The 27581-nt window shown below is 43.7% G+C and overlaps 1 long non-coding RNA gene across 3 annotated transcripts in view; it reads right to left on the reverse strand.

Annotated features, from left to right (window-relative positions):
- Nucleotides 1-11394, reverse strand: part of LOC102550593 (uncharacterized) — a 107378-nt gene extending 95984 nt beyond the window's left edge. For 2 of the 3 annotated variants that reach the window (XR_015671600.1, XR_015671597.1), the window contains exons 1-3: nt 11289-11394; nt 9267-9358; nt 7316-7409 (exon numbers count right to left, since the gene is read on the reverse strand). This is a non-coding gene — a long non-coding RNA (uncharacterized LOC102550593). The remainder of the gene's footprint in view (nt 1-7315; nt 7410-9266; nt 9359-11288) is intronic. The other variant, XR_015671599.1, reaches the window with a different exon arrangement.
- Between the last annotated feature and the right edge of the window lie 16187 nt (nt 11395-27581).

Genomic DNA, 27581 nt, shown 5'->3' on the forward strand with positions numbered 1-27581 from the left:
AGGAGACTCAGGGGTTAAGAACACTGGCTGCTCTTTCAGAGGACCTTGGGTCAGTTCCCAGCACCCACATGGTGGTTCACAACCGTCTGTTACCCTGGTCCCAAGGGATCTAATGTCCTCCTCTGGCCTCTGACGGAACCAGGCACACATGTGGTACACATATATACAAGCAGGCAAAACACAAATACACACAAAATAAAGTAAATAAATCATTTTTTAAAAGATTAATACACTTAGGACAGCAGGATAAGTCAACAGGGAAAGGCTTGCAGCCGAGCCTGATGCTCCGAGCTCAATACCCGGAGGAATGGTAGAGGGCCAACTCCTGAAAATGTGACCTCTCATTTCCACATTAATGTACCTCTCCCCAAAAGAAAATAAGCATAAATAAATGTTTTAAAGGAAAAGAACTCCCCACAGGACTAGGGAGATGGCTCAGTGGGTAAAGTATTTTCTATGCAATTGCAAAGACCTGAATTTAGATCTCCTCTATCCAGGTACAAAGCCAGTCACGCCAGCACACACCTGGAATTCTTTTTGAGAAAGAAGGAGAAGGAGGGCACACAGACCAGACACTCTAGCCCAGTGGTTGGGCTCCAGGCTCCATGAAAGACACTATCAAAAAAGAAAAAAAAAAAAACGCAGAAATAAGGCGAGTCTCAAACACCAGCGCAGTGCATCTCAGGGTCACAATGGTGGAGGTCCAGCAACTAACTCTGAGTGCGGGAGGCTATGCATGCTGTGGTAAAGATGTGGCAAGAGAAAAAGTATTCAGAAGATGTCTCATGCTCCAGAGACATGCCAACTGCTCTGAGAACCAAGCATCTAGGCAGTAGGAGCATCCATGCACCCAGCACTACCATGTGCCTGTAGCTCAAGGCCAAGCCATCGAGCTCCAAAGGTCCCAGGTCTGTGTGGGGCTCTGGAGCCTGGGGCTTTCCCCTGCAATCTCTGGCCCAGTTAGGTGCATGGGTTTGGGCGAGGGGAAGAAAACTCAGGCAGGGAAGGGGAACAACTTTCACCACCCCAACTGCTGGTTCTGCCCCTTTCCACCGCTGCTGCTTTGGTTGCTCAGGCTAGGCTGAGCCAGCAGGATACTAACTAGCCAGCAAGGGGTGCAGGGGAGCTTCTGGTGCAATTTCAGGAGAGCAGATCTCTTCCCCTAGCGGCGGTGTTACAGCTCTTATGACAGAAGCTCTCAGATGATGGAATAATTCCTGCACACCTTTAATCCTGAACACGATTCTTAAATACAGTTTTTGGATTGGGTCAGTGTCTGACAGCAGGTTCTCCCAATTTGTTTGGCCTGAGAGCTTGGGAAGACCTCATCTACGTATTCAGGGGGCGAGGTCCTGCTTCTACGATTGATCTGTCTTGAGCCTACTTGACCCGTCCTCACCTGTGGAGTAGGGGTTCAGGGCGTTGCCCTATGAAACTGGTCTGTCTCAAACCTCTCTACGGGAATCTGTGGGGGGCTGCAGCTACGTGAGGCCTTGATCTCCTGAAAGACTAGAGATGCAACTGCCATCCCTTTTAAGGTCTCTGGGGATTTGACCTGTCTCGACCAGGAATCAGGGTACCTTTCACAGCCCACTGCCCCACAGGACTGCCTGAACTGGTGCACCATGAATTACAATGGCGAAGCCAAAGACTTGATGTTTGGAGGAAGTAAGGAGCTTCGGGTGAAGCAAATGTGCAGATGACCACATGCACTTTGTCCTAACAGTGGCCAGGGAGATGAAGGAGTCCCTGTCATACATCAGGAAATCAAACTATTTGTCAGTGACCACTGGAGTGAGGGCAGGCTATTCAAATGGAAGTCTCTTAAGCAATGTTTATGGATGAGGAAAACTCAGGGCACAGCAAATTCCAGGCAAGTGGCATTCACCTCTGAACATCAGTTCCTTCATGTCTGGATCTTCAAAGGTGAAGTCCTTTAGCTAGTGCTAAAATGTGGGTTGCAGATAGCGCAGGCTGCCCTCGAGGAGAATTCTACCTCCTAAGTGCTCATGTGCAAGGTCTGCAGTGGTCGATCTGGTGACAGTGATTGCCCTTGTATCAGAGGCTCAGATTATTCCTACACAAACATCCAAGCTGACAGCTCTCTTCAATCCGCTGGTAAGGTGTGAGGAGAAGTGTGTCTGTTGCCAAGATCCTGTTTACCGCAAGTGTCACCACAGCACCTTGCATATTCTCTGAAACAAAACCTAATATGCCAGGAGTTTAGAGGAAGGAAAAGGTTTCCTTTCCATATCTTTATTTTTGCTTGGTTTTTGTCTTATATGCAAGGGCAAAAAGTAGATTTAGGGTACAGGTGGTTTAAATAACTTCTAGAGTATCTTTGTATTTTCTGGCCATCGAGATGGGAATGTCCATTTCTTTAAATTCTGTCATTCTGGAAACTCCTAAAGAAACTGGGGAGTGTCACACTGTGTATAGAAAATAGTTTCCTTCACTGACTTCTGTAACAAAGTGACACATCTCCACGAAGAGCAGAGGGGCTTGATTGTCACTCTCACACCAGTAGCTGAGAGTAAACAGAAAACAGAAACTATGGAGAAGCACTGGATTGGTAAAAATCTAGATAAAAGTCCTATATTACTCAGTATTACTCAGCCCCCTGGATTCACGGAGCCCTGTAGAGATAGTCTCCTAGCAACAAGGAAGTCTAAAAGTAAGAAACTTTGGCCAAGGTAAGCTGGGACCATTATAGAGCAAGACAGGCCCACCCCTGACCAAATGTCATTTTGGCACAGGGCTTTGCAGCGCGGTGTTGCTGGCCCAACATGGCATTTTATCTTTTTGATAATTACTTGAAACAATAATACACCTATCTGTTGGCTCTGTCGAGCTTTTGATATATTCCCCAAATGATTTGACTTTTTAAAGTTTCATTGTCTCCAACTTTAAAAAAAAAATGAAAAGAGAGCAAGAAAAGCACCCACATTGATACCTAATCTTCACATGCACAGACATAATAACATGCATGTGTGTTTATACACAGGAACATGATGTCTGTACACACACACACACACACACACACACACACACACACACACAGCAAAGACTTCTTCCTAGTGACTGTCTGTTTCGTCTTGGACCATCACTGCCCTTGTTAACAACACTTTCTGCCCGGAGCTACTGACTCAAAGAGCTCAAGTATCCTTTCTCCTCTGAACTTTAAGATTTTCAGTTTGCCTCAACTTCCTTGAATACAAGGTTTGTTACAGCATTACTCTCTGGAAAACTTCTCTCTAATTAGTACTTATGTTGACATGGAATTTCAAGCCAGTCTGCCTACTACTTCCTAATCCACTTCAGTTCCTGGAGCAGACAGGCATTCATAAATGAAACAGTGTGTAGGCAGCAAAATCCCGAGTACTGAATGGAGGCTGCATTTCTCAAAAGCTTCCCCAAATACAAGCTTGACTGAGAAGAGGAAGCCAGCCGCCCCCAGGAGAGGCATAAAGGAGACAGTTGCAGCCGTAAAGGGGCCAGGATAAATGCTCAGGACAGGAAGCGGGAGGGTGAAGAGTGCAAACAAGTCATGGCCGTTGAATATTTGAAAAACTGGGGAAACACTCAGAATAAAAGAAGGTGCATGAACATTAGAACAGGAAATTGTATGGTCAGCATAGACTAAAATCTGTGCTAAGCTTGTGTGTGTCTAGAAAGAAAAGTGACCATGGAGGTAGATTTTTCCCCTATGTAAAGTTCCTTTTGTTAGACTCATTTTAGCACAAATTATGCCTTGTGATGCTGAAAGGTACACATCCCACACAGCTCATGACTGCCTGGCTCCTTCCTGCCCCTGAGATAACATGCTGTGGCACTGTACTCATTGAAAGTAGAAGCAAGAAGAAAACCATGTGCACAGCCAGTCCTCTTCTCCCAATGTGCACACTCCCAGGTCAGTGACTTCTGACTGAGCAGTTGCTCCAGCACGATATGTAATTGACTGTGAAGAGGGTGTTGGTCTCTGCCCAAGGCAGTTCATCTTGGCCATGAGAACACACTGGTCTTCCTTACCCACCTGGATCTTGGGAGCACAATAAACGGCTTCTGAGCCACCTCCTGCTCAGGCTGACACACAATCCCAGCTCCATTCCTAGTACCATCCTTCTTGATCTGCTCAGTAGCAGTCCCATGACTCTCTGGGCCTAAGACAGCACCATACTTGAACCCTATCTTGCAGATTTGGGGCCGTTGTCCTCATATCCCATCTAGACATGGAACTGTTTCCCTGAGTGATTCCCAGAATTCCTCAACTTTGGATCAGACCTACTAAGATTTGCCCCAGGAAGAGGAAAGAGGACCAGGCTCTGAGCTGTAAGCGTACACCTCTCCAGCCCCGACTTTGCATGCATGTGGCCTTTCTTAGCTTTCCATACGTCCATCTTCTCCCCAGGACACTGGTTCTCCCTTTCTCGGGGACCACAGGGTGGAGTGGCTCCAAGTAAAATGCTACTTTGATGGGGTTGAAAATACTAGAGTTCAATGTTTTCCCAACACCCCGCATACATTTCTATTTCTATAATCTCTTCTGTGGATATTTTAGTGTAGTGAAGAAAGTCTTTGGGCCACTCTGGTATCCTGGTTTCTCTCCATGTCCAATAGGTAACTTTTCTAGGAATGTGTTCTATTTTGGATTCTCAAAGAACAGCAGAGCTGAAGAGATGGCTTAGCAGTAGGAGAGCTTAGAACCTCAGCCGAAGACCGAATTTGATTCCTGTCAAACTGAGTGGCTCACAACCTCTTGCAACTCCAGCTCCAAGGAAACTGGTGCCCTCTCTAGCTTCCTTGGGCACACATATGTTGCATATATTCACACAGGCAGGCATACATACATACATGCATACATACATACATATATACATACATACATACATATAAACAAAGTAATGTTTATTTTTTTTACAAGAAAAATAAGACATGCGGTGGCGCACATTTTAATCCCAGGTCTTGGGAGGCAGAAACAAGTACATTTCTATGAGTCTAAAGAAAAAAAACATAAGAATTTGTACTGAAGGCCTCGATCTACAAAAGATAACTCATGTGGTCTTCTCAGCCTGCCATATATGTTGGCAGTTTGGTGGTCAATCGTGTTAGCTGTAATCGCTGTGCTGTGAAGAGGAGTCATTCTTATCTGAACAGTGTCACAAGAGAGGAACTGATACTTAAGTGACCGCCATGTTCATATCCAACCATTTAAGGTGCTGACTCCCGTGACTTCCAGCAGGCTGCTGAGCCCCTACCATCTTCCATACTGCTTTCCACGAAGCACATTGTCATACTGATGCCAAGGAAAGACTCACAAGCTCTGTCTTACCAGGAGAAGAACGAAGGAACCCTACACAGAAGGAATTTGAACCCAGGGTATATACGCTGTAAGGTGTGTGGTATAAGGTTTGGGCTATTTATAGAAAATGTCACACCAGAAATGTGTGTGTGTGTGTGTGTGTGTGTGTGTGTGTGTGTGTGTGTGTGTGTGTGTTCACAAGATACACAATTGGGGATAAAGAGCTATTCAGCTCACTGGGCTAATCATGGAGACAGAAAGGGATAATGGGGAGAAAATTGATGAAATAAAGAATCTAGTGAAACAATGATCTGAGTGCAGGGAATGATGGGAATGAGGATAGACTAGTTAGTGAACTTGCCAAGTTGGGCTCATTTGGGAAACACAGGAAATCAAGCTGTTGGGATAGCCAGTTCTTAGTGGATTGATTGACTTCCAAATACAAATGAGGAGCCTCTCATCTTTATACGAATCCAACATCTGGTCATTTAAAACCTTTCAAGACTCCTCCTTATTTAAATCAACGGCATGTAAAAGGCCAGAACAAACTTAATAATGAGTGGGTTGAATTCTCAACCCACTTCCTACCAATAACTACTGCGCAAACGGAAAGTTGGTAAGTGATTGCAAGAGTATCAAAACCAGTAACTGCCAGGGAGATGTCCTTGGGATTTTATGTTCTTTCAACGGAAATTACCATTGAGTAAAGACATCACTTGGAGCTGGGGCTATGGCTCTGAGGCTAAGAGCGCATGCTGTTCTTCCAGAGGACAGGAATTCAGTTCCCAACAGCCAAGTTCACCGCTCCAAGATACTGGGAACCCAACTAAGTCCTCTTAAATGTTCAGCCATCTTTCCAGCCCCGAAAGAGGTGACGGGTTGCTCAGCTGTGCACAGCCTTGCCTGCCCTTCTGCTGTGTGCTGTGATATGTATTATTTTCATCTTAAATCTGAGCAGCTGGGACCTCTCCAACCAGGTCTGCACGAGACTCAGTCTATCGATGGTCCCACAGGACTGAGGGGGAAAGGCACACGAGGATATGTAAGGATATCATGAGTATATGTGAGCAGCAAGCGTCTGCTGAGAGGGGATGTCTAAGTGAGTCTCAATGATGTAGCAGCCGTAAGTGCTCTGTGTCCCTGAGAGTAACCCCAATAAGCTCAATGGTCCTCTACTCTGAGGTTGGGTGGAATCCATTTGGTCTGTCGCTGCCCTCTCTATCTAAAGTTAATGGAAATAGGTTCCCCGTGGAAAGCCACGCTGCAACCTCTCAAACCCTTCTTTGATTGTGTTTTCTGGATGTCACCGAGATAGAAAACGCTTTTCAAAGCGTTCTTTTCCAACTAGAACTTGAAATTTTGAAGAGTTGCAGCTCCCCCTAGTGGCAGACCACCGCGGTCCACACTCAATTGACTTCTCAGAGAACAATAAAGTTCAAGCAAAGCTTCCGAGATGTGGTTTCTTTTCTTCCCTACAATTACTATAAAAGCTAATTCTTGTTTCTGAGATGGAGTACGGCTTCTAATAGATGACTTGCAGCTCACTGAAGAATGGCCGTGATCCAACCGAACACAGTATCAAGGAAAGATGTATTAAAGTACAAAAATATTAACGGGTTGTGAGACACACAGGTCTGAATTGGAATCTGCGTTCTAGTCCCATTCTGTTGATACCTGGAGATGAGATGTGTGGCCAGAAATTTGATGAGACAACACTTCGTTTTCCTCATTTATGGTAAGGGGTTGGCAGCATTAATGAGCACAAAGGGGCCTGCGCTGGAGGGTTTGTAGTGGAGACACTGGCTCCACAACCTAAATGCACAACAATTCCGAAGACTTGTGGTGGCTTTGCCACTCGGCCACATTACCTCCGAGCCATTTTACCCTCTGACCCCCACAGTGTGCTATCTAAGCGCTCCAGGAAAAAAAAGGATTGATTAACCCTCACAGCAGTGACCCCATGAGATAAACATTGCCATCAAATTCACAGGCGAGAGAAGGCAGCTTGAAACTCACCCAATTTCACACCGCCAATAATTGGTAAAAGCTGCAGGTTCGTGCTCCCATCTGCCTGCCATACTTCGAGAACACCACTTTCTGGGGGATTGTCCTGAGAAAACAGCCAAGAGCATGTGTGATCTTCAGTCGGAATATTAATCGCAGCCTGTTTTATAAAATTTTTAAAGATAATCAACATGACCAACAACATCCACAGAATTTTAAGTTAAAGAGAAGATATGGAATGCATTACTCTACACCCAAACCATTGACTTTAAAGAACTACTGGAAGCTCAGGAAATGTGCCCAAAACATTGCATGAAAACATGTATATATGTATACATATGTGTGTGTGTCCTGTATGTGTATATGAACATCGTATAGATTATTAAGTAAAATGAAGAACTGTCCCCAGAGCATGTACAGTTAGACCAGGGCAGAGAGAAGAGAATATCACAGTTTTTATTCCCTATTTCTGCTTAGTTCACTCCAAAATCCATCTTCCATATTTTCCACAATCCTAAAAATACTTTTGACAAAGGAATTTAGCAAGTGCACTCAATGAGACCCTCTAGTTCTGAATTTCTATTATTTTGAACATGAGAGAGGGGGTGGGTATTAGAAGTCAAATAGGGAAGTGGGTTTACCATCTTCCTAGGAGTTTCCAAATTGTCTCCTCAGAATCCCCTGGAGAAATCAAGGTAAAAATCCCTCTTCAGTCGGGGAGAGGGCAGCAGTCCCAGGTCTGACAGGCTCTCATACAATCCCTGTGATGGTTCCTTCTAAATCAATTTGACACAATCCAGAATCACAGCAAAAAAAAAAAAAAAAAAAAAAAAGTCTCAAGAAATGGTTGTCTGGATCATGGTGGCCTGGGGTGTATTTGTGGTGAACTGTCTTGAATGCTTTAAATCCATACAGGAAAACCTGGCCTGAAAGTGGGTGGCACAAATCCGGGGCTCGGGGCCTTGGTCTGGGTATGAACAGAGAGAGCTCGCTGAGCACCACTGGCGGTGTTTTTAAGTCTCCATTTTTGACTGTGGATGAGATGTGACCAGCTCCTTGTAGTTCCGATCACCTTGACCCTTCACTCCCCAGTGAACAGTAAGCTAAAGTAAACCCTTTCTCCCCTAGATTGCATTTTTGTCAGGGAATTTTATTACAGCAAAAGAATTAAAACTGGGAGAGCCCCAGTGTGTTCTTTTCCTTTGACTGGCAAGGAACACACCCTCTTGACAACCAAATGCAGACCAGAACAGTCATCAGCTGTTGATATTAACACACCCACTGATGCTGGTAAAATTTAACTTCAGGTTTAATTTCTTCATTTTCTTTAAGAAAAGTTTTTCTTGACTAAAGAATAAATTCACTAATTAAGAAGATGCAGAGGCTAGACTTGTAGCCTAGTGAGGTGCAGTTGCCTAACACAGAGAAGGCCAAGAACAAACAAAAGGTTTGTTTCCCCAGCATTGAAACAGAGGTGTGGGCCATCGACTACAAATATTGTCACACCAATGACCCTGAACAGAGAACTTGTTCCCGACCATACTCATAGTAAAGAGCTTGTCCATGTCTCTTGGCTATGTACTAAGAACCAAGATTCATCCCGTGATAGCCATAAGTCTGAAAACTACAAAATTCTATTCAGAAAGAAAGAGAGTGCATGATTGGGAATTTTCAGTTAATGCATTGGGAAAGCTTCACTTAAAGACTGGACCTGAAGTTAAGTCTACAAGCTCTCAATTTCCCGAAGTATCCTGAATAGGGAAAAGTCCCCTGGCCACACAGTGAACATTGTTAATGAATCCAAGGCCCCATGGGGGACATACATTCCAAAAAAGCCTTCCTTAGAATTCTAAAACCTAAGGACTTGTTTCTTTTATGAACACTGGAGCAAGATTCTTGTTTGTGGTGTGGTAACCTTAATGAGTCTCAAACAGACCTTGACCACAAAGATAAAATGACTCACACATTCAGACACACATCGCCAAAGTTTGTATCACCTAGGGTCCTCCTCTGTCATTTTGTTCATGATGACACCTTCAGGGGCTGGCCACCAGTCTAAAAATGGATTAGAATGTGAAGTAAATGGTTTGTCTCTGCTTCCTACCTTTCAAGAAGAAAGATATCCTAGTGCGGCAACTTCATTCAAACCCACAAATATTTAAAAATCAAAACTAGAACCTAGGTGAATTGGCAGGCTACGTGGAAATGGTCTGGCAGAAGGGCATTTTCGGATACTCACAATATGAGCAGCCAGTGCTGGGCTCTCTCACTTGATAACTCACCAATGACTCCTTCCTCCCAAGCTCTTGCTGCTCTTTCTGCTCTCTCTGGGAAAACTTCCCCCTCAAGATGTCAAGTACCCACACAGACAGACCACAGCAAGATGGACGAGAGAAGGTTAGAGTCTACCGTCACTTTCACATGAGTATCAGATGGACTCCAAAGTCTAGTAACCATTCTTTACCTCAGCAGAGGCTGACAAAACATTATATACAGACAAGAGTGGGGAGAAGGTGCCTCGCAGCTAGGATCTGGGACGCCTGAGCGTTTTTCAACAGATGCCACAATCTTAGACTCCCTCTCCTTCGCCAGTCATCAACTCATTTTATGTCTTTCAAACACAAGAAGATTAAAAGGTCATTCCTGGAAGACTTTAGCCCCTTTGATACATGGCAGCAGTGCTCTTTTAGGAACTAGGCTTGTAAATGCGTAAAGCTGCCCATGAGCTTTGATGGAACCCATCCAGTAAGACAAGATGGGCCCAATCTTAGTAAGAGTTCCATTGGCATGATATACAATGGGACCCACATAGATCAAGAAAGACTATTCCCTGAATTCCATCACCTCGTATTTGAGTGTTTGCAATATCAGAGGAATCAATAAAACACCCATTTCTACTTTTCTGTTTAATGCCTTTATGCATAAGGTGAGTGAAATGTGTATGTTTCAGTTGATACTGAAACACTCTAGAGGCTTATTTTATTTTTATATGTGTGTGTACCATAGTGTATATGTGTGCAACATGTGTGCAAGTTCCTGTGGAGGTCAGAAAAGGGCATCAGACCACCAGAAACTGGAGTCACAGGCAGCTGTGAACCACCCTGTGGGCATGGTAATAATCAAGCCTGAATCCCCCACAAGATCAGCAAATGCTCTTAACTACTGAGCTATCCTCCCCTCTCTTAAATAATTTAGATACCTAGACCATAGCATGTGCCCAATCAATAATGAAGAAGGGCAAGAAGGAAATAAACAAAGTAATGAAGGAAAAAAAGCAGATAGTGAAATGAAGTCAAGGACCAGAGACTCACCAACAGTGAACATCATTGTTAGTACTGAGCCAGAGGAAGACTGGAGGTCCCCACTTATCTTCATTGTGAGATTAGAGAAAGTATGGAGGTCCCCACTGATCTCTATGCACCAATGTGAAATCTGGTTACCCCATTCTGGAAGACAGTTCTATCAAACTTGAATTTGACTATACAATGAAGGCATTACTATCTACCAGAAAATCAGAAATGTGAGTCTGGGTCATGCTGGTGCATTTTGTGTGGCAGTAACTAACACACAGCAGCACTGGCACTGCAGGCTGACCATCTAAGACCAAGGTCATCTAAGGAGAACCTTCTCCCTTCTGTGCCATGGTGGAAGACAGTAGAGCTAGAGAATGCCAGGCCCAGGATGGACCCACGGCAGATCCTTCCATGACAAAAGGCCAGGGCCTTCTTTCGTCTTAGAGGGCCCACCTTGCCACACCAGTGATTTGAGAGCTGTGTTCTAACACATGATGCAGTCAATTTCCAGCCAGGCTATAAATAACACCTGCAGGGCAGTAAACAACCAAACACATATGTCACCTTTCTCTCCTGGCTTCCTCACTGCAGGCACCAGTGAAGGGGAAGAGTTAATCTCATAGGCCATCAATCTGTATCATCAGTGGACTCCCCCAAAGACTTTTACAATAAAAAACAGAGGGTAAACTTACTGCTGGCAGCATATTCATTACTGACGATGATAAACACACATAGATATGTTTCTCTAATGGGACCCCTGACCAATGGCCAAGGATACTTGGAGGAACTTCAGGAGGGAAGAGAATTCTGCACTATTATGACCACACTATCACTATCAAGGCCAGGGACAAGAAGTGTCAAAGTCTGAGTCCCACTCAGAAGAGGAAACTTTGCCCACCGTGATGAGGATTGGTAGAATGTTCTAGCATCCTCTCCCCTTTTCCAATGCACTCTTCTCCTGCCATTTCTGCCCCCCCCCAGGAAGAAAGCTCTGTGCCCTTATCTCCTCTCTGCAGTCATGCTCTGCACTCCATGACATATACCATGCACTCACACAAGGCTTGGCACAGAGCCATTCTGTGACTCAGCTGCCAAGAAGTCCTAGAGTGTTAATGCTGGGAGCTGCTGTGACCTTTAGGATGTTGGGTCACTAGGTCAAAGGTGGTGCTGATGGAAGAAATTGAGAGTTTATCATACAGTGCTGAATAGTTATTTTGATTTTGTATATTTGGTTACCTGTTTTGTGCATGAGTATTCTGCCTGCATGTGTGTCTGAGCACCATGGCTGTGACTAGTGCTCATGGGGGTCAGACGAGGACATTAGATCTCCTGGAACTGGAATTACAGACAGTTGTAGGCTGCCATATGGGTGCTGGGAATTGAACTCTGCTCCTCTGGAAGAACAGTCAGTGAGTATTCTTAACTGCTGAGCCATCATTCCAGTCCTAGGATAGTGAATGATTCTTCCATGAATGTTGCTGGATAAGACTAAAATGGGTGCTGAAGATGGCTCGGTCAGGGAAGAGCTTACTATTCAAGGATAGGGATCTGAGCTCAAGGGAAGATGGCTAGATCATCGAAGAGCTTACAGTGTGAGGATGAGGATCTGAGCTCAAGCTTCAGACTCCACTTGAAAAGCTACACATGGTACCATGCACTGGAGAGAGGTAGACAACATGGTCCCTGTAGCTCAGTAAGCCAGGAGGTCTAGACCAGTGAAAGAGCATGTCTCAAAAACAAACAAGGTAGGCAGTTCTGAGACACAACACCTAAGGTTTTCCCCTGACATTCACAACATCCACATGCACACATGTACACATAAACCTGTATATATATATATATATATATGTATATATATATATATATATATACATATATATATATATATATATATATACCTGCACAACAGTACACAAAACACAGAGAGTGAGACTGGACCTTTCCTAGTGCCTCTAGCTCTGTCTGGCAGGCAATTTCCCATACTGCTCACAAGCCCACCATAACGCCACACCTTCTACTAGGGATGCTGTTCAGATGTTAAGACTCCAGAATAGCAAGCTAAATAAACCTCTTTTCTTTATAAACTACTTGGCCTTGGATAATTTGTTAGAGCAATAGAAACCAGGTTAATAAAGAGCTTAAAATAGTGGGCAGGCAAAGCAGATGTGATGAAATATGCTGTTTTATAGCCAACTAACGGAAACTAGAAAAGAAAGTTGTCGTGGTAGCCACACTATTTAGGGCAACCCCCTTCAGCAGACAGTATTATATTCCTGCCTCAAATACAAGGATGGGGTCAAGAGTTGTGGGCCTTGTGTCTCATGTTTATTCCAAATCTGTCAGAATCCCATTGGCTATTTTCAGTAGTGATCTCACCAGGTCTCTGACAGACCTCATGTCTTAGAATTTAATGCAAAGAAATAAAAATGGTCAGAGATACTTCCCCAAATATCAGCTGAACAATTCTTCTGCAGAGCTTCTACAGAGCTTGCAGAATGTTCTTCAGTGTTTCCTAGCCATAATCATTTCTTAGTGGGTAAAATGGAGCGAAATTATCTTCTATTCATTCCCCCCAAAACAGTATGAAGACTGAAAAAAAAAGAAAGAAATTTCGAAATATTCTGTTACTTTTTTCTTCCAAAAAAACAAAAGGATATGGTATTTCCATAATCCCTGCCCCAGCCCAGATGTAGGAAAGACGGAAACTCCACAGATGAAGTCACTTTCAGATGCTGACACACACTCCTTAAAAGGAGCCTCAGACCTTAGGTCCTGGGCAACCTCCCACAATGGAGCCACTGTTTTAATACATTCTTCTAATGCCAAGGTTTTCCAAAAAGAGGGTAAAAATACCTTCTTAGGGCAATTTGCGTGCAAATGGAACAGCTCATTAAAGACTCCCTCAACGAGAATGTATAAACACAGGTCTTGGCCACAAAGAAACAGTTTCCTGGGGCAAACTTCATGGTCTGACTTCCCAGAAATACACTGGAAACGGAACAAAAGAAAACGCCTCATAGTGCTTTGTCTGCAGCCACAAAATACACACATGAGGTCCCTCACAGCCCAAACTCAACCCCGTGCCCCTAAGAGGTACAAAAATAAGAGCCAAAGTCCCACCACAAGGTCACTGCACATATACAAATAGTAACTGTACCAGCTACACATGGTGGCCCACACAATGGTGGCCCAGGAAGCAAGCTATTCCTCAGTGTGGAAACAGGAACAGGTGCCCTGTTATAACACTTTCCACCCAAGAGTTTAGATCCATTCTAGGGAAAAGTAATAATATCATATTTAGAGTACCTGATATGCCTATAGGAACAACTTTATGAATATGCCTACTAAATATGAATCTGGAAAACCAAAACGCAAACTATGAATCTAACAAAAGATGACTTAGAACAATCACACAGACATGGAGAATCTAATTTTGTATTGCTCTGTGTTTACTGTCATTCTAGGTCTCTCCAGTGAGGACTATTGGTTGCTTTGTTCCCCTCTCCCAGTCCATCAACCAGCACATTGCCAAGGTGAGCCACCTCTGCACACACTGGCGATTATTACAGTCAGTATGAGCTTCTCCTCTCTCTTCCTCTTTCTCTCTCCTCACACTCATGGCCTTGGTAAACATCTCCTGAAAATTCTTCCCCTCGGTGTCCTCCAGTCAGTTCCAACTTTGCCTTTCAATAAATGGCCCTCCACGTCCCCCACTGGAGAAAGACTGGAGAAATAGCCCCCCAAATATTACACACACACACACACACACACACACACACACACACACACACACACACCCTCTCTACAGGGTAAATTCTTGTTGCCAACTTGGTTCACAAGTTGGACATTTAAGGGTGAAGGATATAGCCCAGTGGGTAGAGTGCTCGCACGCTATGCACGAAGCCCTGGATCAGCACAACGTGACAGTGTAGCAGTATGGTGGTGAAGCCTGTAATCCCAGGGCTCAGGAGGTGAACACAGAAAATCAGGAGTTCAAGGTTGTTCTTAGCTAGATAGTAAGTTTGAGGTCATTGAGGTCAGTCTGAGCTACATAAGACCTCATGTCCAAAGTAAATAGATAAATTAATAGATAACATCCAACACAGAGACATATATGCTTACTTTATTATTTCTAAATTGAAATATTTTACAGTGAAACTTTTTAAATATTTTTCATTTTTACTAGATTGATTCATTTTACTTTATGTGTGAGTGTTTTGCCTGTACACAAGTGTGTATGTGTACTACATGTGTGCCCGGTGCCCATGGAGGTCAACACAGAGAACGGGATCCCATGGAACTGGAATAAGACGGTTGTGTCCCATCACGTGGGTACTAGGAATCGAACCCTGGTCCTCTGGAAGAGTACCCATGCTTTCAATACCGAACCATCTCTCCAGCCTCCTTTATAGTAATGATGCTTACATGTATATCTTCAAAGAATAAGCAAGTAGTTATGAGCCCAGATGTGAGATGTTTGTGTCACTTATTTTGCTAGAGAGCTTTTCCCTCTTTCCATAATTGTCCACCAATCACAAGTGACCATGAGGTCAGTGGGCATGAGTTACTCACCATTGTGTGACATAGCAAAAGGCACCGGGTTTAGGACTTAGTTCTGATTCTCGGTTGAATTGCGTTAATCTGCCAAGTTTCAGTTTTCTTTCTCAAAAATGGAAATAATAGTCCCCTGCCTATTTCACAGAGTTAGTGTCCAAATTAAATGAAAATAACATGTTGTTTTACATATATACATGTATACATATGCACATATTCACTTTATAGCTAGATGATGAGCCCTTAGATTTACTGGTAATAGGTAAATATTGCAAATTAAGCAATATTCTACAAAGCAGAGAAGGGCATTTTTTTTCTACAGTTATTGTTTCTGCAACCAATTATGTTCACTGAATACCAGAGGCAGCCCTCACTATTTATAGAAGTCGCAAGTGAGAGTATGCTGGCCCGCTGAGGCTGCCAGTACTTTCCCCCTCATCTGTAATCACTCTCTGCTCTCCTTGGCAAGCCCTCCTGAAGTCTGCAACTCATTCCCATTCCCTAATTTCAAAGAAAAGAGAACACAGCCCCGCCCACAGCTGAGCTGCCAGCACTGCCTCACCTTCATGCTGGCACCTGGGGCCTGGTTATCCTGTTACCCTGGTTACCACAGGAAGTGAAGTGGGGAGGGTGTAGGTGAAGCCACTGCCCAAGGTGAGTGTGAACAGTCTAGTGATGTCATTGTCTCTGGTGCATTTGCCTGAGGGCAGGAGGGTTTTGATGTGTGAAGTAAAAGGTTATGTCTGAATGAATGCAGGGGTCAACTGTCAACTTCTAGGACATGGGGACAGATGTGAATCTGCCTCAAATTCCAGATCCCCACTTGAAGCTTCATTGAGGTAGTCTCCTAGTTCAGAGGCCATAACTGTTCGATTCATGGCTCCTAAGGGGGGTTAGACATATAGCTACTGTATCAGATAAGCCCTAGTTAGGTGTAGATCCTGCTCTGTTAGGCAGAAGTAAAAGGTGAGGAAGAAAAGGGAGGGGTGGAGGCCAGAGAGGAAGGTGGAGGCAGGGGAGGGGGGCTGGGAATTAGACGAGGGCGGCCAGAGGGAGAAGCTGGGTTAGATTACCAGCAACAAGACCAAGAAGGAAAACCTGTCATAAATAAGTGCCTCGCTTTCAGTCCTAACATTTGGGAGTCAGAAGGACAAATCTGCTTATTCTGTACATCTAGAAAAGTGGGTTTATTTTAACGGCTGAATGTGTGATTCTGAGTACAACTTTAGGCAATATACCAGTTATAATTGTTTTCAAATGTAGTGTTTGGATATCCCCCTCTGAATTTCTCCTTTAGAAATTATTAATTATACATTTGTACTGAAGTTTCTCTCAAGGAGTTCATAATGTAGCATGACAGTTTGGGACCGTTTTGAGTTACTGAAGTATCTCAAAAATCTGATTTAAAACATTGCTGTTCTCACCAGGAACACAGGAGTACATGTAAAATTTGCACGAGTTCTGGAGTTTAAAGACTACCTGAACCCTCTTAAGAGTGCTTAATACTAAAGAAATGATAGAAGAAATCTAACTCAAAGTAACATGACTTAAAATAAGTTCAGATTAAGGGACATTTACATTTACATGGATATTGTCTGATCAGGTAGGGATTCACGATGGGGAACATTTTGGTTTGACCTGGAAGGATGAGGGGAACTTTCTGAGGCCCCAAGCTCCAGGGAAGAACGCACTATTATTTTACTCACTGGATATAGTATCAAACTGCCCTCTGAATAACTATCTAAGCTCTTATCAAATTTATTTTTGCAGTGGATGGGGGTTCACTCATGCTCCAGTTCCCAAATAATATACCTCAGAGGCTACCATAAGCTAGACTCGTTCCCTTACTAATTCCTAACTTATAATCCGTTTATTCTAACCTGAGTTTAGCTATGGCTAGTTTCCTTTCCTCTGCTTCTTCTTCTTCCAGTGCCAGTCTCATGCTCTCTGGAAGTCCCGCCTTCTAATCCTACCTCAGTTTATTGGCCATTAGCTCCCCCACCCCCCAAGCTGGGGACCGAACCCAGGGCCTTGTGCTTCCTAGGCAAGTGTTCTACCACTGAGCTAAATCCCCAACCCTGGCCGTTAGCTTTTTTATTGACAGGTGATTCTTCAACACAATGCAAAAGAAATTTGAATGAGAATGTCCTTCTTAGGCTCGGATGTTTGAACAATTGGTGCCTAGTTGGTAGTGATGTTTGGGAAATTAGGAGGCGTGGCCTGATGCAGGAAGTATGTCACTGGGTGTGGGCTTTGAGATTCCCAAGTACAGTGTCCCTGCTTCAAGCTTGAGGGTTTAGACGTGAGCTCTCAGCTGTTCCTGCCACTATACCTTCCCAACTGCCTTGCACCGGGCCATGATAGCTATGAACTCTTAACCCTATGAAACTATAAGCCTAAATAAACTCTTTCTTCTGTAGGTCTCTTTGGCTGGGATGTTTCATCTCAGCAACAGTAAAAGAGCTAGAATGATGGAGAAACTCCAACTTGTCAAAATACAGAAAAGTGCTCAGCTGCATCCCCGGGCTCAGGAAACATGGCAGGTAACAGGGCAGAAATATTGTAATAACCAAGAGCTGGGGAGGACTGCTTCAAAACAGTGTCTCCCCAACATGGCAGGGCCATTGCACTCAAACTCTGTCATAAAGCAAATCTGTCAACATGGAGCACGCATGGAGCAGGGACGGGTTCAGGAGCCCCAATCCTAGAGGAAGAGCTACTGCCAGCTGATAGCTAAGAGAGGGAGTGTCTGGTTTGTTGTTTTTGTTTTGTTGTTTTGTTTTGTTTTGTTTTCAGGACTGCAGCCCAGGATAGGTTCCTATGTTCCAGCTCATGGCCCCACATCCATGTTAATTCAGACAGCACTAATTGTACTCAGTGGTTAGTGTGTGTGTGTGTGTGTGTGTGTGTGTGTGTGTGACAGTAAGTTAGGAGGGACCTGTTAGGAGAGGGGTCCTTGAGGGAATGGAGGAGAAGACTGTGGGATAAATTTAAATATACTGTATACATGCATGAACAAAGAAATAATGATGAAAGTAGGGGTGGGGAAACACATTCAATGCTATAAGGGCAAAGTAAGGATTGAGGCATCAGATAAATATATGAATATTTGGCATGCCCAAAAAAAGAGGAAAATCTTTAAACAAGAGAAAGTTTGAATTATTCTATACATAATGCCAAGTTGTTCAGGTTCTGAGCAGGGGAAGGACATACATAGTCAGAACAGCACATAGGAAACAATGTCCAGCGACACTAAAGGATGAATTGGTTTGGAACAGGACTGAGAATACAAAGAAAGCTACCACACAGTCATGGAGAAGTGGGGCATCAGTGTCAATAAGGCCATCATAATTCCCTTGAGAGGTGAGGCCGCCACAGTAGGCTTCACTGGGATGTAGAGGAGTCAGCAGAAAGAAAACTTGACAAAGCTGTGTTTCATAAATGATAGGGAACACAGGCTATGAACATTTTCAGGGCACACTGAGTTTGAGCTATTAGTGTTCTCTGGAAATTGATGCAGCTTACGACTCTGCCTCAGAGTAATAGTGGTATCAATCCAATCGTTGTAACAACAGTGAGGGAACATCAAGGTGTCTTTGTAAACAGAGGAGTCATCAGGGAGCTAGGGCTGCAGAAACCCAAGGGTCACCAGCACTGGTGCAAACCAGTTCCTTGCAGATTCTTATGCCTCGAAGTTGGAAAATAAAATTAATAGACCACAGAAATGTATTTTAGAGAAAACTTTAGACCCCACAAAACCTTACAGACTTTTCTAAGGTCTACACTAGGAGGCAAGAATTCTGGAAAGAAAAAGTATATTACTTTAGTTCATTACAGGGATAATTAATTATTCCTTCTATTATCTTCAACAGGGCTTAAAATGGACCTGCCTCCCTGGGGCATGTCCTTTGTCCAGGAGATTAACCTGCCTATTAAGAGAGGAAACAATAGGATGTCTCTACCCAGAGGTAGATTCCTTTTAGGGGCTAGAAGATAACCGATTTTTCTTATTAGGCCCTCAATGCCACTGTAATAATGTTAAGACTAAATTAAAATTTTCCAAACTGTCAAAAAAATTGCTGAAACCCCCCCAAGAGAATTTTCAGCCCTTAAACAGGTAGAAGATCAGCAATTAGTTTGGGATTCCTGTCCTATTCCAAAATCATAAGCCTCTTAGGTTTTTTCCTTTATTTTTCACTTTTAATTAAAGTATAATTACATCATTTTCCTTTTCTCTTTCCTCAGTCCACCCCTTTCGATGTGCTCTTTTACTATCAATTTTTAACACACACGCACACACACACACATATTTGCACCAATATATAAATGTGACCCAATGTTAAAATGTATATGTATATTGTTAATGTGTTATTGTTAATGTTTCAGAGCTGACCATCCCTGTGAAAGGCTAATTCTCCCTCTCTCCTTAATCATTAGTTGCCTATGTTCTTTATATATGGGTGGACACTGTGATCTTCCTTGTCTGGGTCTTGTTTCTGCAGAGGTTTCTAAGAGAGAGAGTGTCACAGCAGACTTCTTTCTGGTACCTGGTTCCTGCACTCTTGTGAAGATAGAAAGCGTGTTATGCAAACAGCAGAGGTGAGTGACGCAGCCAACCTCTTCAGAAACACTTTATCCAGAAGACCGTCTCATCAAAACTGCTGAGGTGACAGGTTCACAGCAACGAACACTGGAGTGCTGATCAGAAATGAGTTTCTTGTTTCTGCCTCAGCTGCACCCATAATAGCGGGTTCAGAGGTGAACCGGTGGTATATCCTTGCTTGAGTCAACACAGAGGTCATTCTCTGGAACATTCAGGAAGTCAGTTTGCAAGCAGATGACAGATTGGAGCTACAATTTGTGACTACTGATGACCAGCCCAGATGTGCTTTCCTCAACCCAGTGTCCTCGGAAGATTTGGGGCCATGAATGAGCCCAGCGGAACTGGAATTGACCTGAGTCCTGCAAAGCAGGGTCTGGGGAACACGGGGCTGCCACTCTGATGAATGGGTGGAGTTGCCTCCAGCTGTTTGAGCCTTTCCAGCCTCTGTGGAGACAAGGGACATGGACTACACACGTGTTTATTTAGGAGGAGAAGGCAGGGAAAGCAAAATGGCTTCTTCACAGGAGGTCTCTGCCTCTTTCTGAATTTCTTTTCCAATTTTCCTAACTGCCTGGCATGTTCTGAGACCTGACGCAAAGACTGTCCCTCGCCCAGCCTGCCCTCGGTCTCACAGACCCTCACACCCCATCCTTGAGAGGATGCTAGTGCTTAGACCCCACGTCTCTGAGGGTTAGAAGTAGTTTTCTATTTCAGAGTGTACGGAACTCCCTGCTGGAGCAGAAACTGTAAGCCCTGCCAAAACTGGTGCCAAATCAGGGCTGTGGAGATACCTGTCAGTAAGGGCTAGCCTGAATCAGGAAGTCTGAGTCCCATCCCCTAGAACCTGTGTGAAAAGCTGTGTGGTGATGCACATCCGTAACTCCCAACCAGCCAAGCCTACTTAGTGAATTCAAGGCCGGGTGAGAGGCTGTGGGCAAGAGTGGAAGGTTACTTAGTGGGCCAGGGGCAGTTCATTTATGGCTACAATAGTGAGGAAAGTGACCCTCTCTACCAGCAACGCCTCTGACAAATGGCCTGAGCCACATCAGAAAAGCAGACATCGAAGCAGGAGAGGACTCACTGAGAAGGCTTCAGGTAAAGTGGTGGAGCTAAGAGAAAGAGACATAGAGGGAGGGAGGGTAAAAAATGTAATTTGTTATATGAAGGTCACATGACAAAAAAAAATTTAAGGTGGACGTGCCTGAAGACCAGCACTCAAGGTTGCCCTCTGACCTTTACAAACAGGCGCACATAAGTATGTATCATGCACTTGCGACACATAAGGGCACAGAACATTACAGGTGTGCATGTGCACACTCTCACACACACATGCACAAGCACATACATGACTAAATAGCAAAGGAAAGGAACTATAGAAGTCAGAGATTAGAAAGCCCCTAATTAAAAAGAAATATACAGATCATTTTTCCTGAGATGGGGTTTTGGATGGTCCATTTTAATGGCTACTATGTGCTGACAGGAGGGGCAACAGAAACCTGCTGAAGAAGAGAGTGGAGTGTGACACAGCAAGCCTTGAAGCTTGCTTGGGGCTTGGGGGTCTTCACCCAGTCCTTATCCCATATGGAAGATCTCCTATAAACACCTCAGAAATCTCGCAATGTTGCACATGGAAATGGAGACTGGGTGCCCTTAATAATTCCCCTCACTTCTTTGAGATGCAGGGAGCAGATTTCTAATAGGACATGTACAGCTTAATTCTTAAAGGAGGGAAACCGGGAGAAGAGGATTATGGGCAGAACTGCAGGAGCATTATACTTTCTATGCACTGCTTCAGTAGTGTTCATTGCTTCTGTGCCGAACAAAGATATGTGCACCCCAAAAACGTCCAACTCACTTACCACTCACATAAGAAAAAGCAGCAGGCAACTCACCTCACGAGCCTGGTTCGTAGCTGTTTATAAGCGGGGTAGAATAGCATCATTAGGGGATGTCGGGGAGCGTGAGTAGCACACTTATTATGCTCCATGTGTCATGTGTGCGCTATCTCAGCGTTCACAGAGCCAGCAAGAGGAGTTTCTTGATATTTCTTCTCAGTTACAGCCTGAGGGTAAAATTACAGTTTTTCTGGTTCACAGAAAATGTGGCCTTTGTACAGGAAGGGTGATGGGCTCCTAATAGAAAGAGTGTCAGTAATGAGAACTAGTACTTCTTGATGTATTTTATGCTCCCTCAGTCTAACTTCAGCTCTTCTCTGGGACCATCTGCAACACCCTGTTCCATATAGGTACTTGGATTGGTTACCAAGTGGCATTCTGAAAAGGAATTTCCAATAAAGTTACATTCACTGTAATGGGAGGACACACTCCACAGGAGGAAGGGTTTGGGCAGAGGGGCTTCTGGGAAGGTTTTTATTGTGCCAGTGCAGTAGTATGAAACCAGCTTTTACATTCCAAGACACTTGAACTTTTGCTGGACCTCACAGTCAGAGTTAATACTACACATCGAGGTCACTTAGAACTGCTGTCCTACTATGTGCTCAGCCTGTGTTTTTAACCTGCCTTTAAGAGAACAATGTCACAACCAACCTTAGCATCCCCACATCATCGGCTTTACAAGCTAAACTAACACAGAGCTGCAGTCTTAAGTATTGCATGCTATACTTCTCCCATGTCCCTCTCCGCAGACTGATGCATGTGTGACTTGGCATGTGTTTTGATAATTGTTTCCTGCAAACTGCAAAGAGATGGAGAGCAATCTTATAAAATGAGTATCTCTGGAAGGGCTTGATAAACAATGGTGACTGAGGTGCTGTTTGCTCTCTGGGTGTGTAGTGGATTGGCCTGATGCTGTTCATATTCTAAAGCTAATGCTGATCCCTCAAGGCCTGGTTGCCCCAAAGACTAGAGTCCACACATAACCCCAAGTGACCTATGAGACCTTGCCCCCAAATTATTTCTGATTGGTGACTAAAGATGCCGACAGCCAATAGCTGGGGAGAAGATACATAGGCAGGGGTTAGGGTTTCCTCAGCTTTGGGGTTGGGGAAAAACAGGAGGAGAAGAAGAAGGTGAATGGAGGAAAAGCCACCATGGGTTAGATGAGTCATGAAAATGTGGCCCTGAGGGCTGGTCAATTGGGGTCAAGAGCAGCCCAGATAAAACACAGTAAGTAATAACTTGGGATCACCCATAGGAAAGTAGGTTCTAATAGCATAGGGAATGTTATCTGCCCAACTCTTGTGCTGTTTAAGGATTATTGCAAATAATAAAGGTTGTGTGTCTTTTATCCTGGAACTGGATGATCAAGGCAGGGTAGAAATTCGAGATAGAGATGAAAGTTTTCTACAACATAAGTGAGCTGGAGTCAGTGAGTTAATCCCTTGTAAAACTGAGTTAAAGGTTTCCCCTCTCCTTTCTGATACTTTCTGTGCTGATCAATAAAGGAGAAAGCAAAGCCCTTTTTCAGGACGTATACGACAGACAGACAGACAGACAGACAGACAGACAGACAGACAGGCAGACAGACAGACAGACAATGAAAGACACAGAGTGAAGGAGAGATTTCAAACCCAGGCTCACTCCAATCAAATGACACTGAGAAGAAATGCTTTGATTTCTGTCCTTAGTGCTGTTAACAAGTTATTGGTGACTCTGGTCTTACCATCGATGCATTCAAACTGACTGCAGGTGACATTCTCTTTGTTAGCCATGCTGCCTCCTTGTGAAAATCAACTCACAGTGTATGTGTGTGTGTGTGTGTGTGTGTGTGGTGTGTGTGTGTGTGTGTGTGTGTGTGTGTGTGTGAGAGAGAGAGAGAGAGAGAGAGAGAGAGAGAGATCTGCCCCCCGGCACTGACATCATGTTAGAATTACACAGAAAGGATTGTCTTTCCAAGCCATGAACCCACAGAACTAGGAGACTGGTGGAAAGTAAGGTGGAAACCAGAGGGACCAACTAAGTTTTGGAGTAGATCGTGTGGTATAACAACCGACTTAACAATGGGAAAACTACTCACACCAGGGAAGGGAAAGGCACAATCTTCTGCAAGTCTCAAGGGTCAATCCTACCCGACAGTCCTGAAGCTGGGCTGTTGTCAGGACTCAAAATGACAGGATTGGCACCCAGTCCTTATAAGAAGCAGTCAGACCTCCAGAGGCCTCCATCATCACAGCGGAGGAAGACAGATGGAGAACCAATGGGAGTCACTTTGCATGGCCCTGAGCCCCAGTGCTGGGTGAAATTTCAGATGCTGAGGAAGGAGACAACTTAGACACTTCCTGACTTGACCTCCTGGATGCTGGCAGTGAGCCACACAGCTCTCAACAGGAAAGGACCAATTTCTGTCCAAGAAACTGAGTGCAAAGAAAAGACGCAGAGACACAAAGTCCATCAACAAACAGATGCTTCTAATGCACACACAAGCACACATACACACAGAGAAACACAAAAATATACTGCCTCACATAGTATACACATATACATACATACATATAGACATGTACACACATGCATACACATATACAAACATATGCATGCACTTACACATATATTTGCACATACATACACAGAAACACAAAGATAAGGCATATATAACATATGTACATACACATGCATTTGTACATATACATGCATGTTTACATATATGTATAAAATATAAACTTATATACATATATGTATAAACAAAAATACAACCGTGCACTCACATATAAATACGCATTTGCACACATATATATATACACAAAAATACAAAGCTACATCATATATACATATATAATTTACATATATGTACACATATAAATATATTCATAAATACATGTATATACTCACAAACATACTTCCGCACATGGATGTTTTTATGTATACAAATATGCATGCATATCCACACTCATGCACACACATACCCACAAAATTGTACACACATACACCATATATACACACACACATATTCATATATACACTCACAAACACATACACACAGAGAAAGAGTTTTTAATCAACACTTTAAGCCTTCACTATCTACCACCAACAGAAAAAAAAACATCAGATATTTGAAGAAAACCCTTTGGCATGTAAACTGTCACAAAAGTAAAAGTAAATAAGAGTGGAGTTACTGAGAACAAAATAAAGCCACAGACACTGAACTTGCTAAATTTACCTTTATGAAACAGGAACAGAATGTAAATAGAAGTAAAAAGGAAACATTTAAGAAAAAACTCCTGAGTAATTAAAAATGGTAAGGCGTATTAAAAATACAAATTTTTAGATTTTTAAAATGATGAGAAAAAAAGCCATCTACTTAGGCTGAAGATGTAGCTCAGGGCTAGACACTTACTTACCCAGCATGCATGGGGCCATGGGTCTGACCTAGCATCACAAGTAAAAAGTGCTCAGTGCCGGGGATGTTGAGAAACTCCATAAAGGGACAGAGGAAAAAAAAATGTTAAAGTCTCCAAGGGAAAGAAAAAATAGGCATTAGAAAGCCAACAGATTCAACAGCAGCCTTGGTCACTAGCGGAAAACTCCACACTGTCTTCGAACTCTAACAGCAACCTGCAGAGCATTCATGCACATAAACACCGGGACCAACCCTGCAGAAGCCCATCGACATTGGCATAGGAGGAAGAAATGTTTCAGAAAGGTTGTTCCCAAGGGGCTGGGGGATGAGAATCCAAGGTACCCGCTGGGTCTGAGCATTCAGAGATAAATTCACACTTCTGGTTTTAAGTCCGATGATAAATCTGTTACAATAAAAAATATATACTAAAAAGTGAAAAATTATTTTTCCTGAAGATGAGGGAAAAAATTACACAAATGACTTTTATCTTTCAGCCAAGACAGATGAGCAGAGACTAGACTTGACCTGAACAAACCAAACCAAAAAGGACAAGACAGTCACTTAGAGCAAAGATGTCCAGACACTGGCCACCTCTCATTCAACCATGTCCTGATAAGCAATCTTTCAAGTGAACCACATTGTGTATCTTTTTTTTCCTAAGTCTTGGGCTATGGGAGACAGGTCAGTTAGTAACAGGCTTGCCTTGAGAGCACCAAGATCTGAGTTTGATTCCGCAGAACCCACCACAAAAGGCCAGTGCGGAGGTACGTACTGGCAATCCCAGCGCTGCAGAGGGAGCACTGGCCAACTCCGGGGGCTCACTCATCTACTGCTCTAAACTAGTTGGTGAGCTCCAGGCCAGTGAGGGACTGTGCCAACAACCAAAGTGGCTGGTATGAAACAGATATGAAATCAAAATAAATCTGACCAAAGACAAAGAAGAAATATATATGGAAACTGAAATACATTGTTGAGAAAAAGTAAAGGCCTGAAAAAAAAACAGAAATGAACTGTTGATGGTCACAAAAACTAATGTGATTAAGATTTAACAGAGGAGGGGTTGGGGATTTAGCTCAGTGATAGAGCGCTTGCGTACCAAGCACAAGGCCCTGGGTTCGGTCCCCAGCTCCGGGGAAAAAAAAAAAGATTTAACAGAGGAATGGATACCAAAAAAAAAAAAAAAAAGTGGTTTATTTACACAACGGAATGCTACTCAGCTATTAAAAACAATGACTTCATGAAATTCACAGGCAAATGGTTGGATTCAGAAAATATCATCCTGAGTGAGGTAACTCAGTCACAAAAGAACACACATGGTATGCACTCACTGATTAAGTGCATATTAGACAAAGAGCTTGGAACACCCATGATACAACTCATGGACCACATGAAGCTCAAGAGGAAGGAAGACCAAAGAGTGGATGCTTCAGTACTACTTAGAAGGGGGCAAAATAATCAAGGAGATAGAGGGTGAGAGGGACTTGGGAGACAGAGAGGAGGGGGAGGGGAAAGAGAGGGGAAATCAGGTGTGGGAGGAGATGGGAGAGATGTGTAGAGGGTCAGGAATTTGAACAGAGGTGTGTAGCAGTGGGGGATGGGGAACTGGGAGTAGCCACTAGAAAGTCCAAGATGCCAGGAAATCAAGAGCCTCCCAGGATCCCACAGGGATGACATTAGCCAAAATACCCAACAAGGGGGAGAGAGAACCTGTCGAGACCATATCCAGAAGTTTGGCATGGCCCCCTCCTTGAAGGATGGGGCCACCCACCCATTTCTAAAATTTTAACCCAGAATCGCTCCTGCCTAAAGGAAATACAGGGACAAAGAGTGGAGCAGAGACTGAAGGAAAGGCCATCCAGAGACTGCCCCACCTGGGGATCCATCCCACATGCAGACACCAAACCCAGACACTATTGCTGATGCCAAGAAGTGCTTGCTGACAGGAACCTGACACAGATGTCTCCTGAGAGGCTGTGTCAGATCCTGACCAATACAGATGTGGATGCTCAAAGCCAACCATCGGACTGATCGCAGGGACTGAGTTAGGGGAAGGACTGAAGGAGCTGAAGGGGACCTTATCTGGCATCAGTGGGAGGGGAAGCCCTTGGTCCTGTGAAGGCTTGATGCCCCAGTGTAGAGGAATGCTAGGGCAATGAGGCAGGAGTGGGAGGTTGGGTGTGGGAGCATCCTCATAGAAGCAGGGCAAAGCAGGATGGGATAGGGGATTTGCAGAGGGGAAACCGGGAAAGGGGATAACATTTGAAATGTAAATAAATAAAATATCCAATTTTAAAAAAATTTGACTTCCTGGGCTGGAGAAATGGCTCAGCCATTAAAGGCTAGGCTCACAACCACAAATGTAAATTTTAACTTCCTAAGTTAATTAATAGAGGAATTAACTTAATTTTTTTAAAAAAAATCCCAACATATTTCCTACAGCTGTTGACAAGCTGACTCCAAAATTCACTAAAAATGTAAAGGACTTGTACAGCTACACTTTTTTAAAAACCAAAGTTGAAGATCTAGCATGCGC

This window comes from Rattus norvegicus, chromosome 2 (genome assembly GCF_021556685.1).
Source record: "Rattus norvegicus strain SHRSP/BbbUtx chromosome 2, alternate assembly SHRSP_T2T, whole genome shotgun sequence".
Lineage (NCBI taxonomy): Eukaryota > Metazoa > Chordata > Mammalia > Rodentia > Muridae > Rattus > Rattus norvegicus.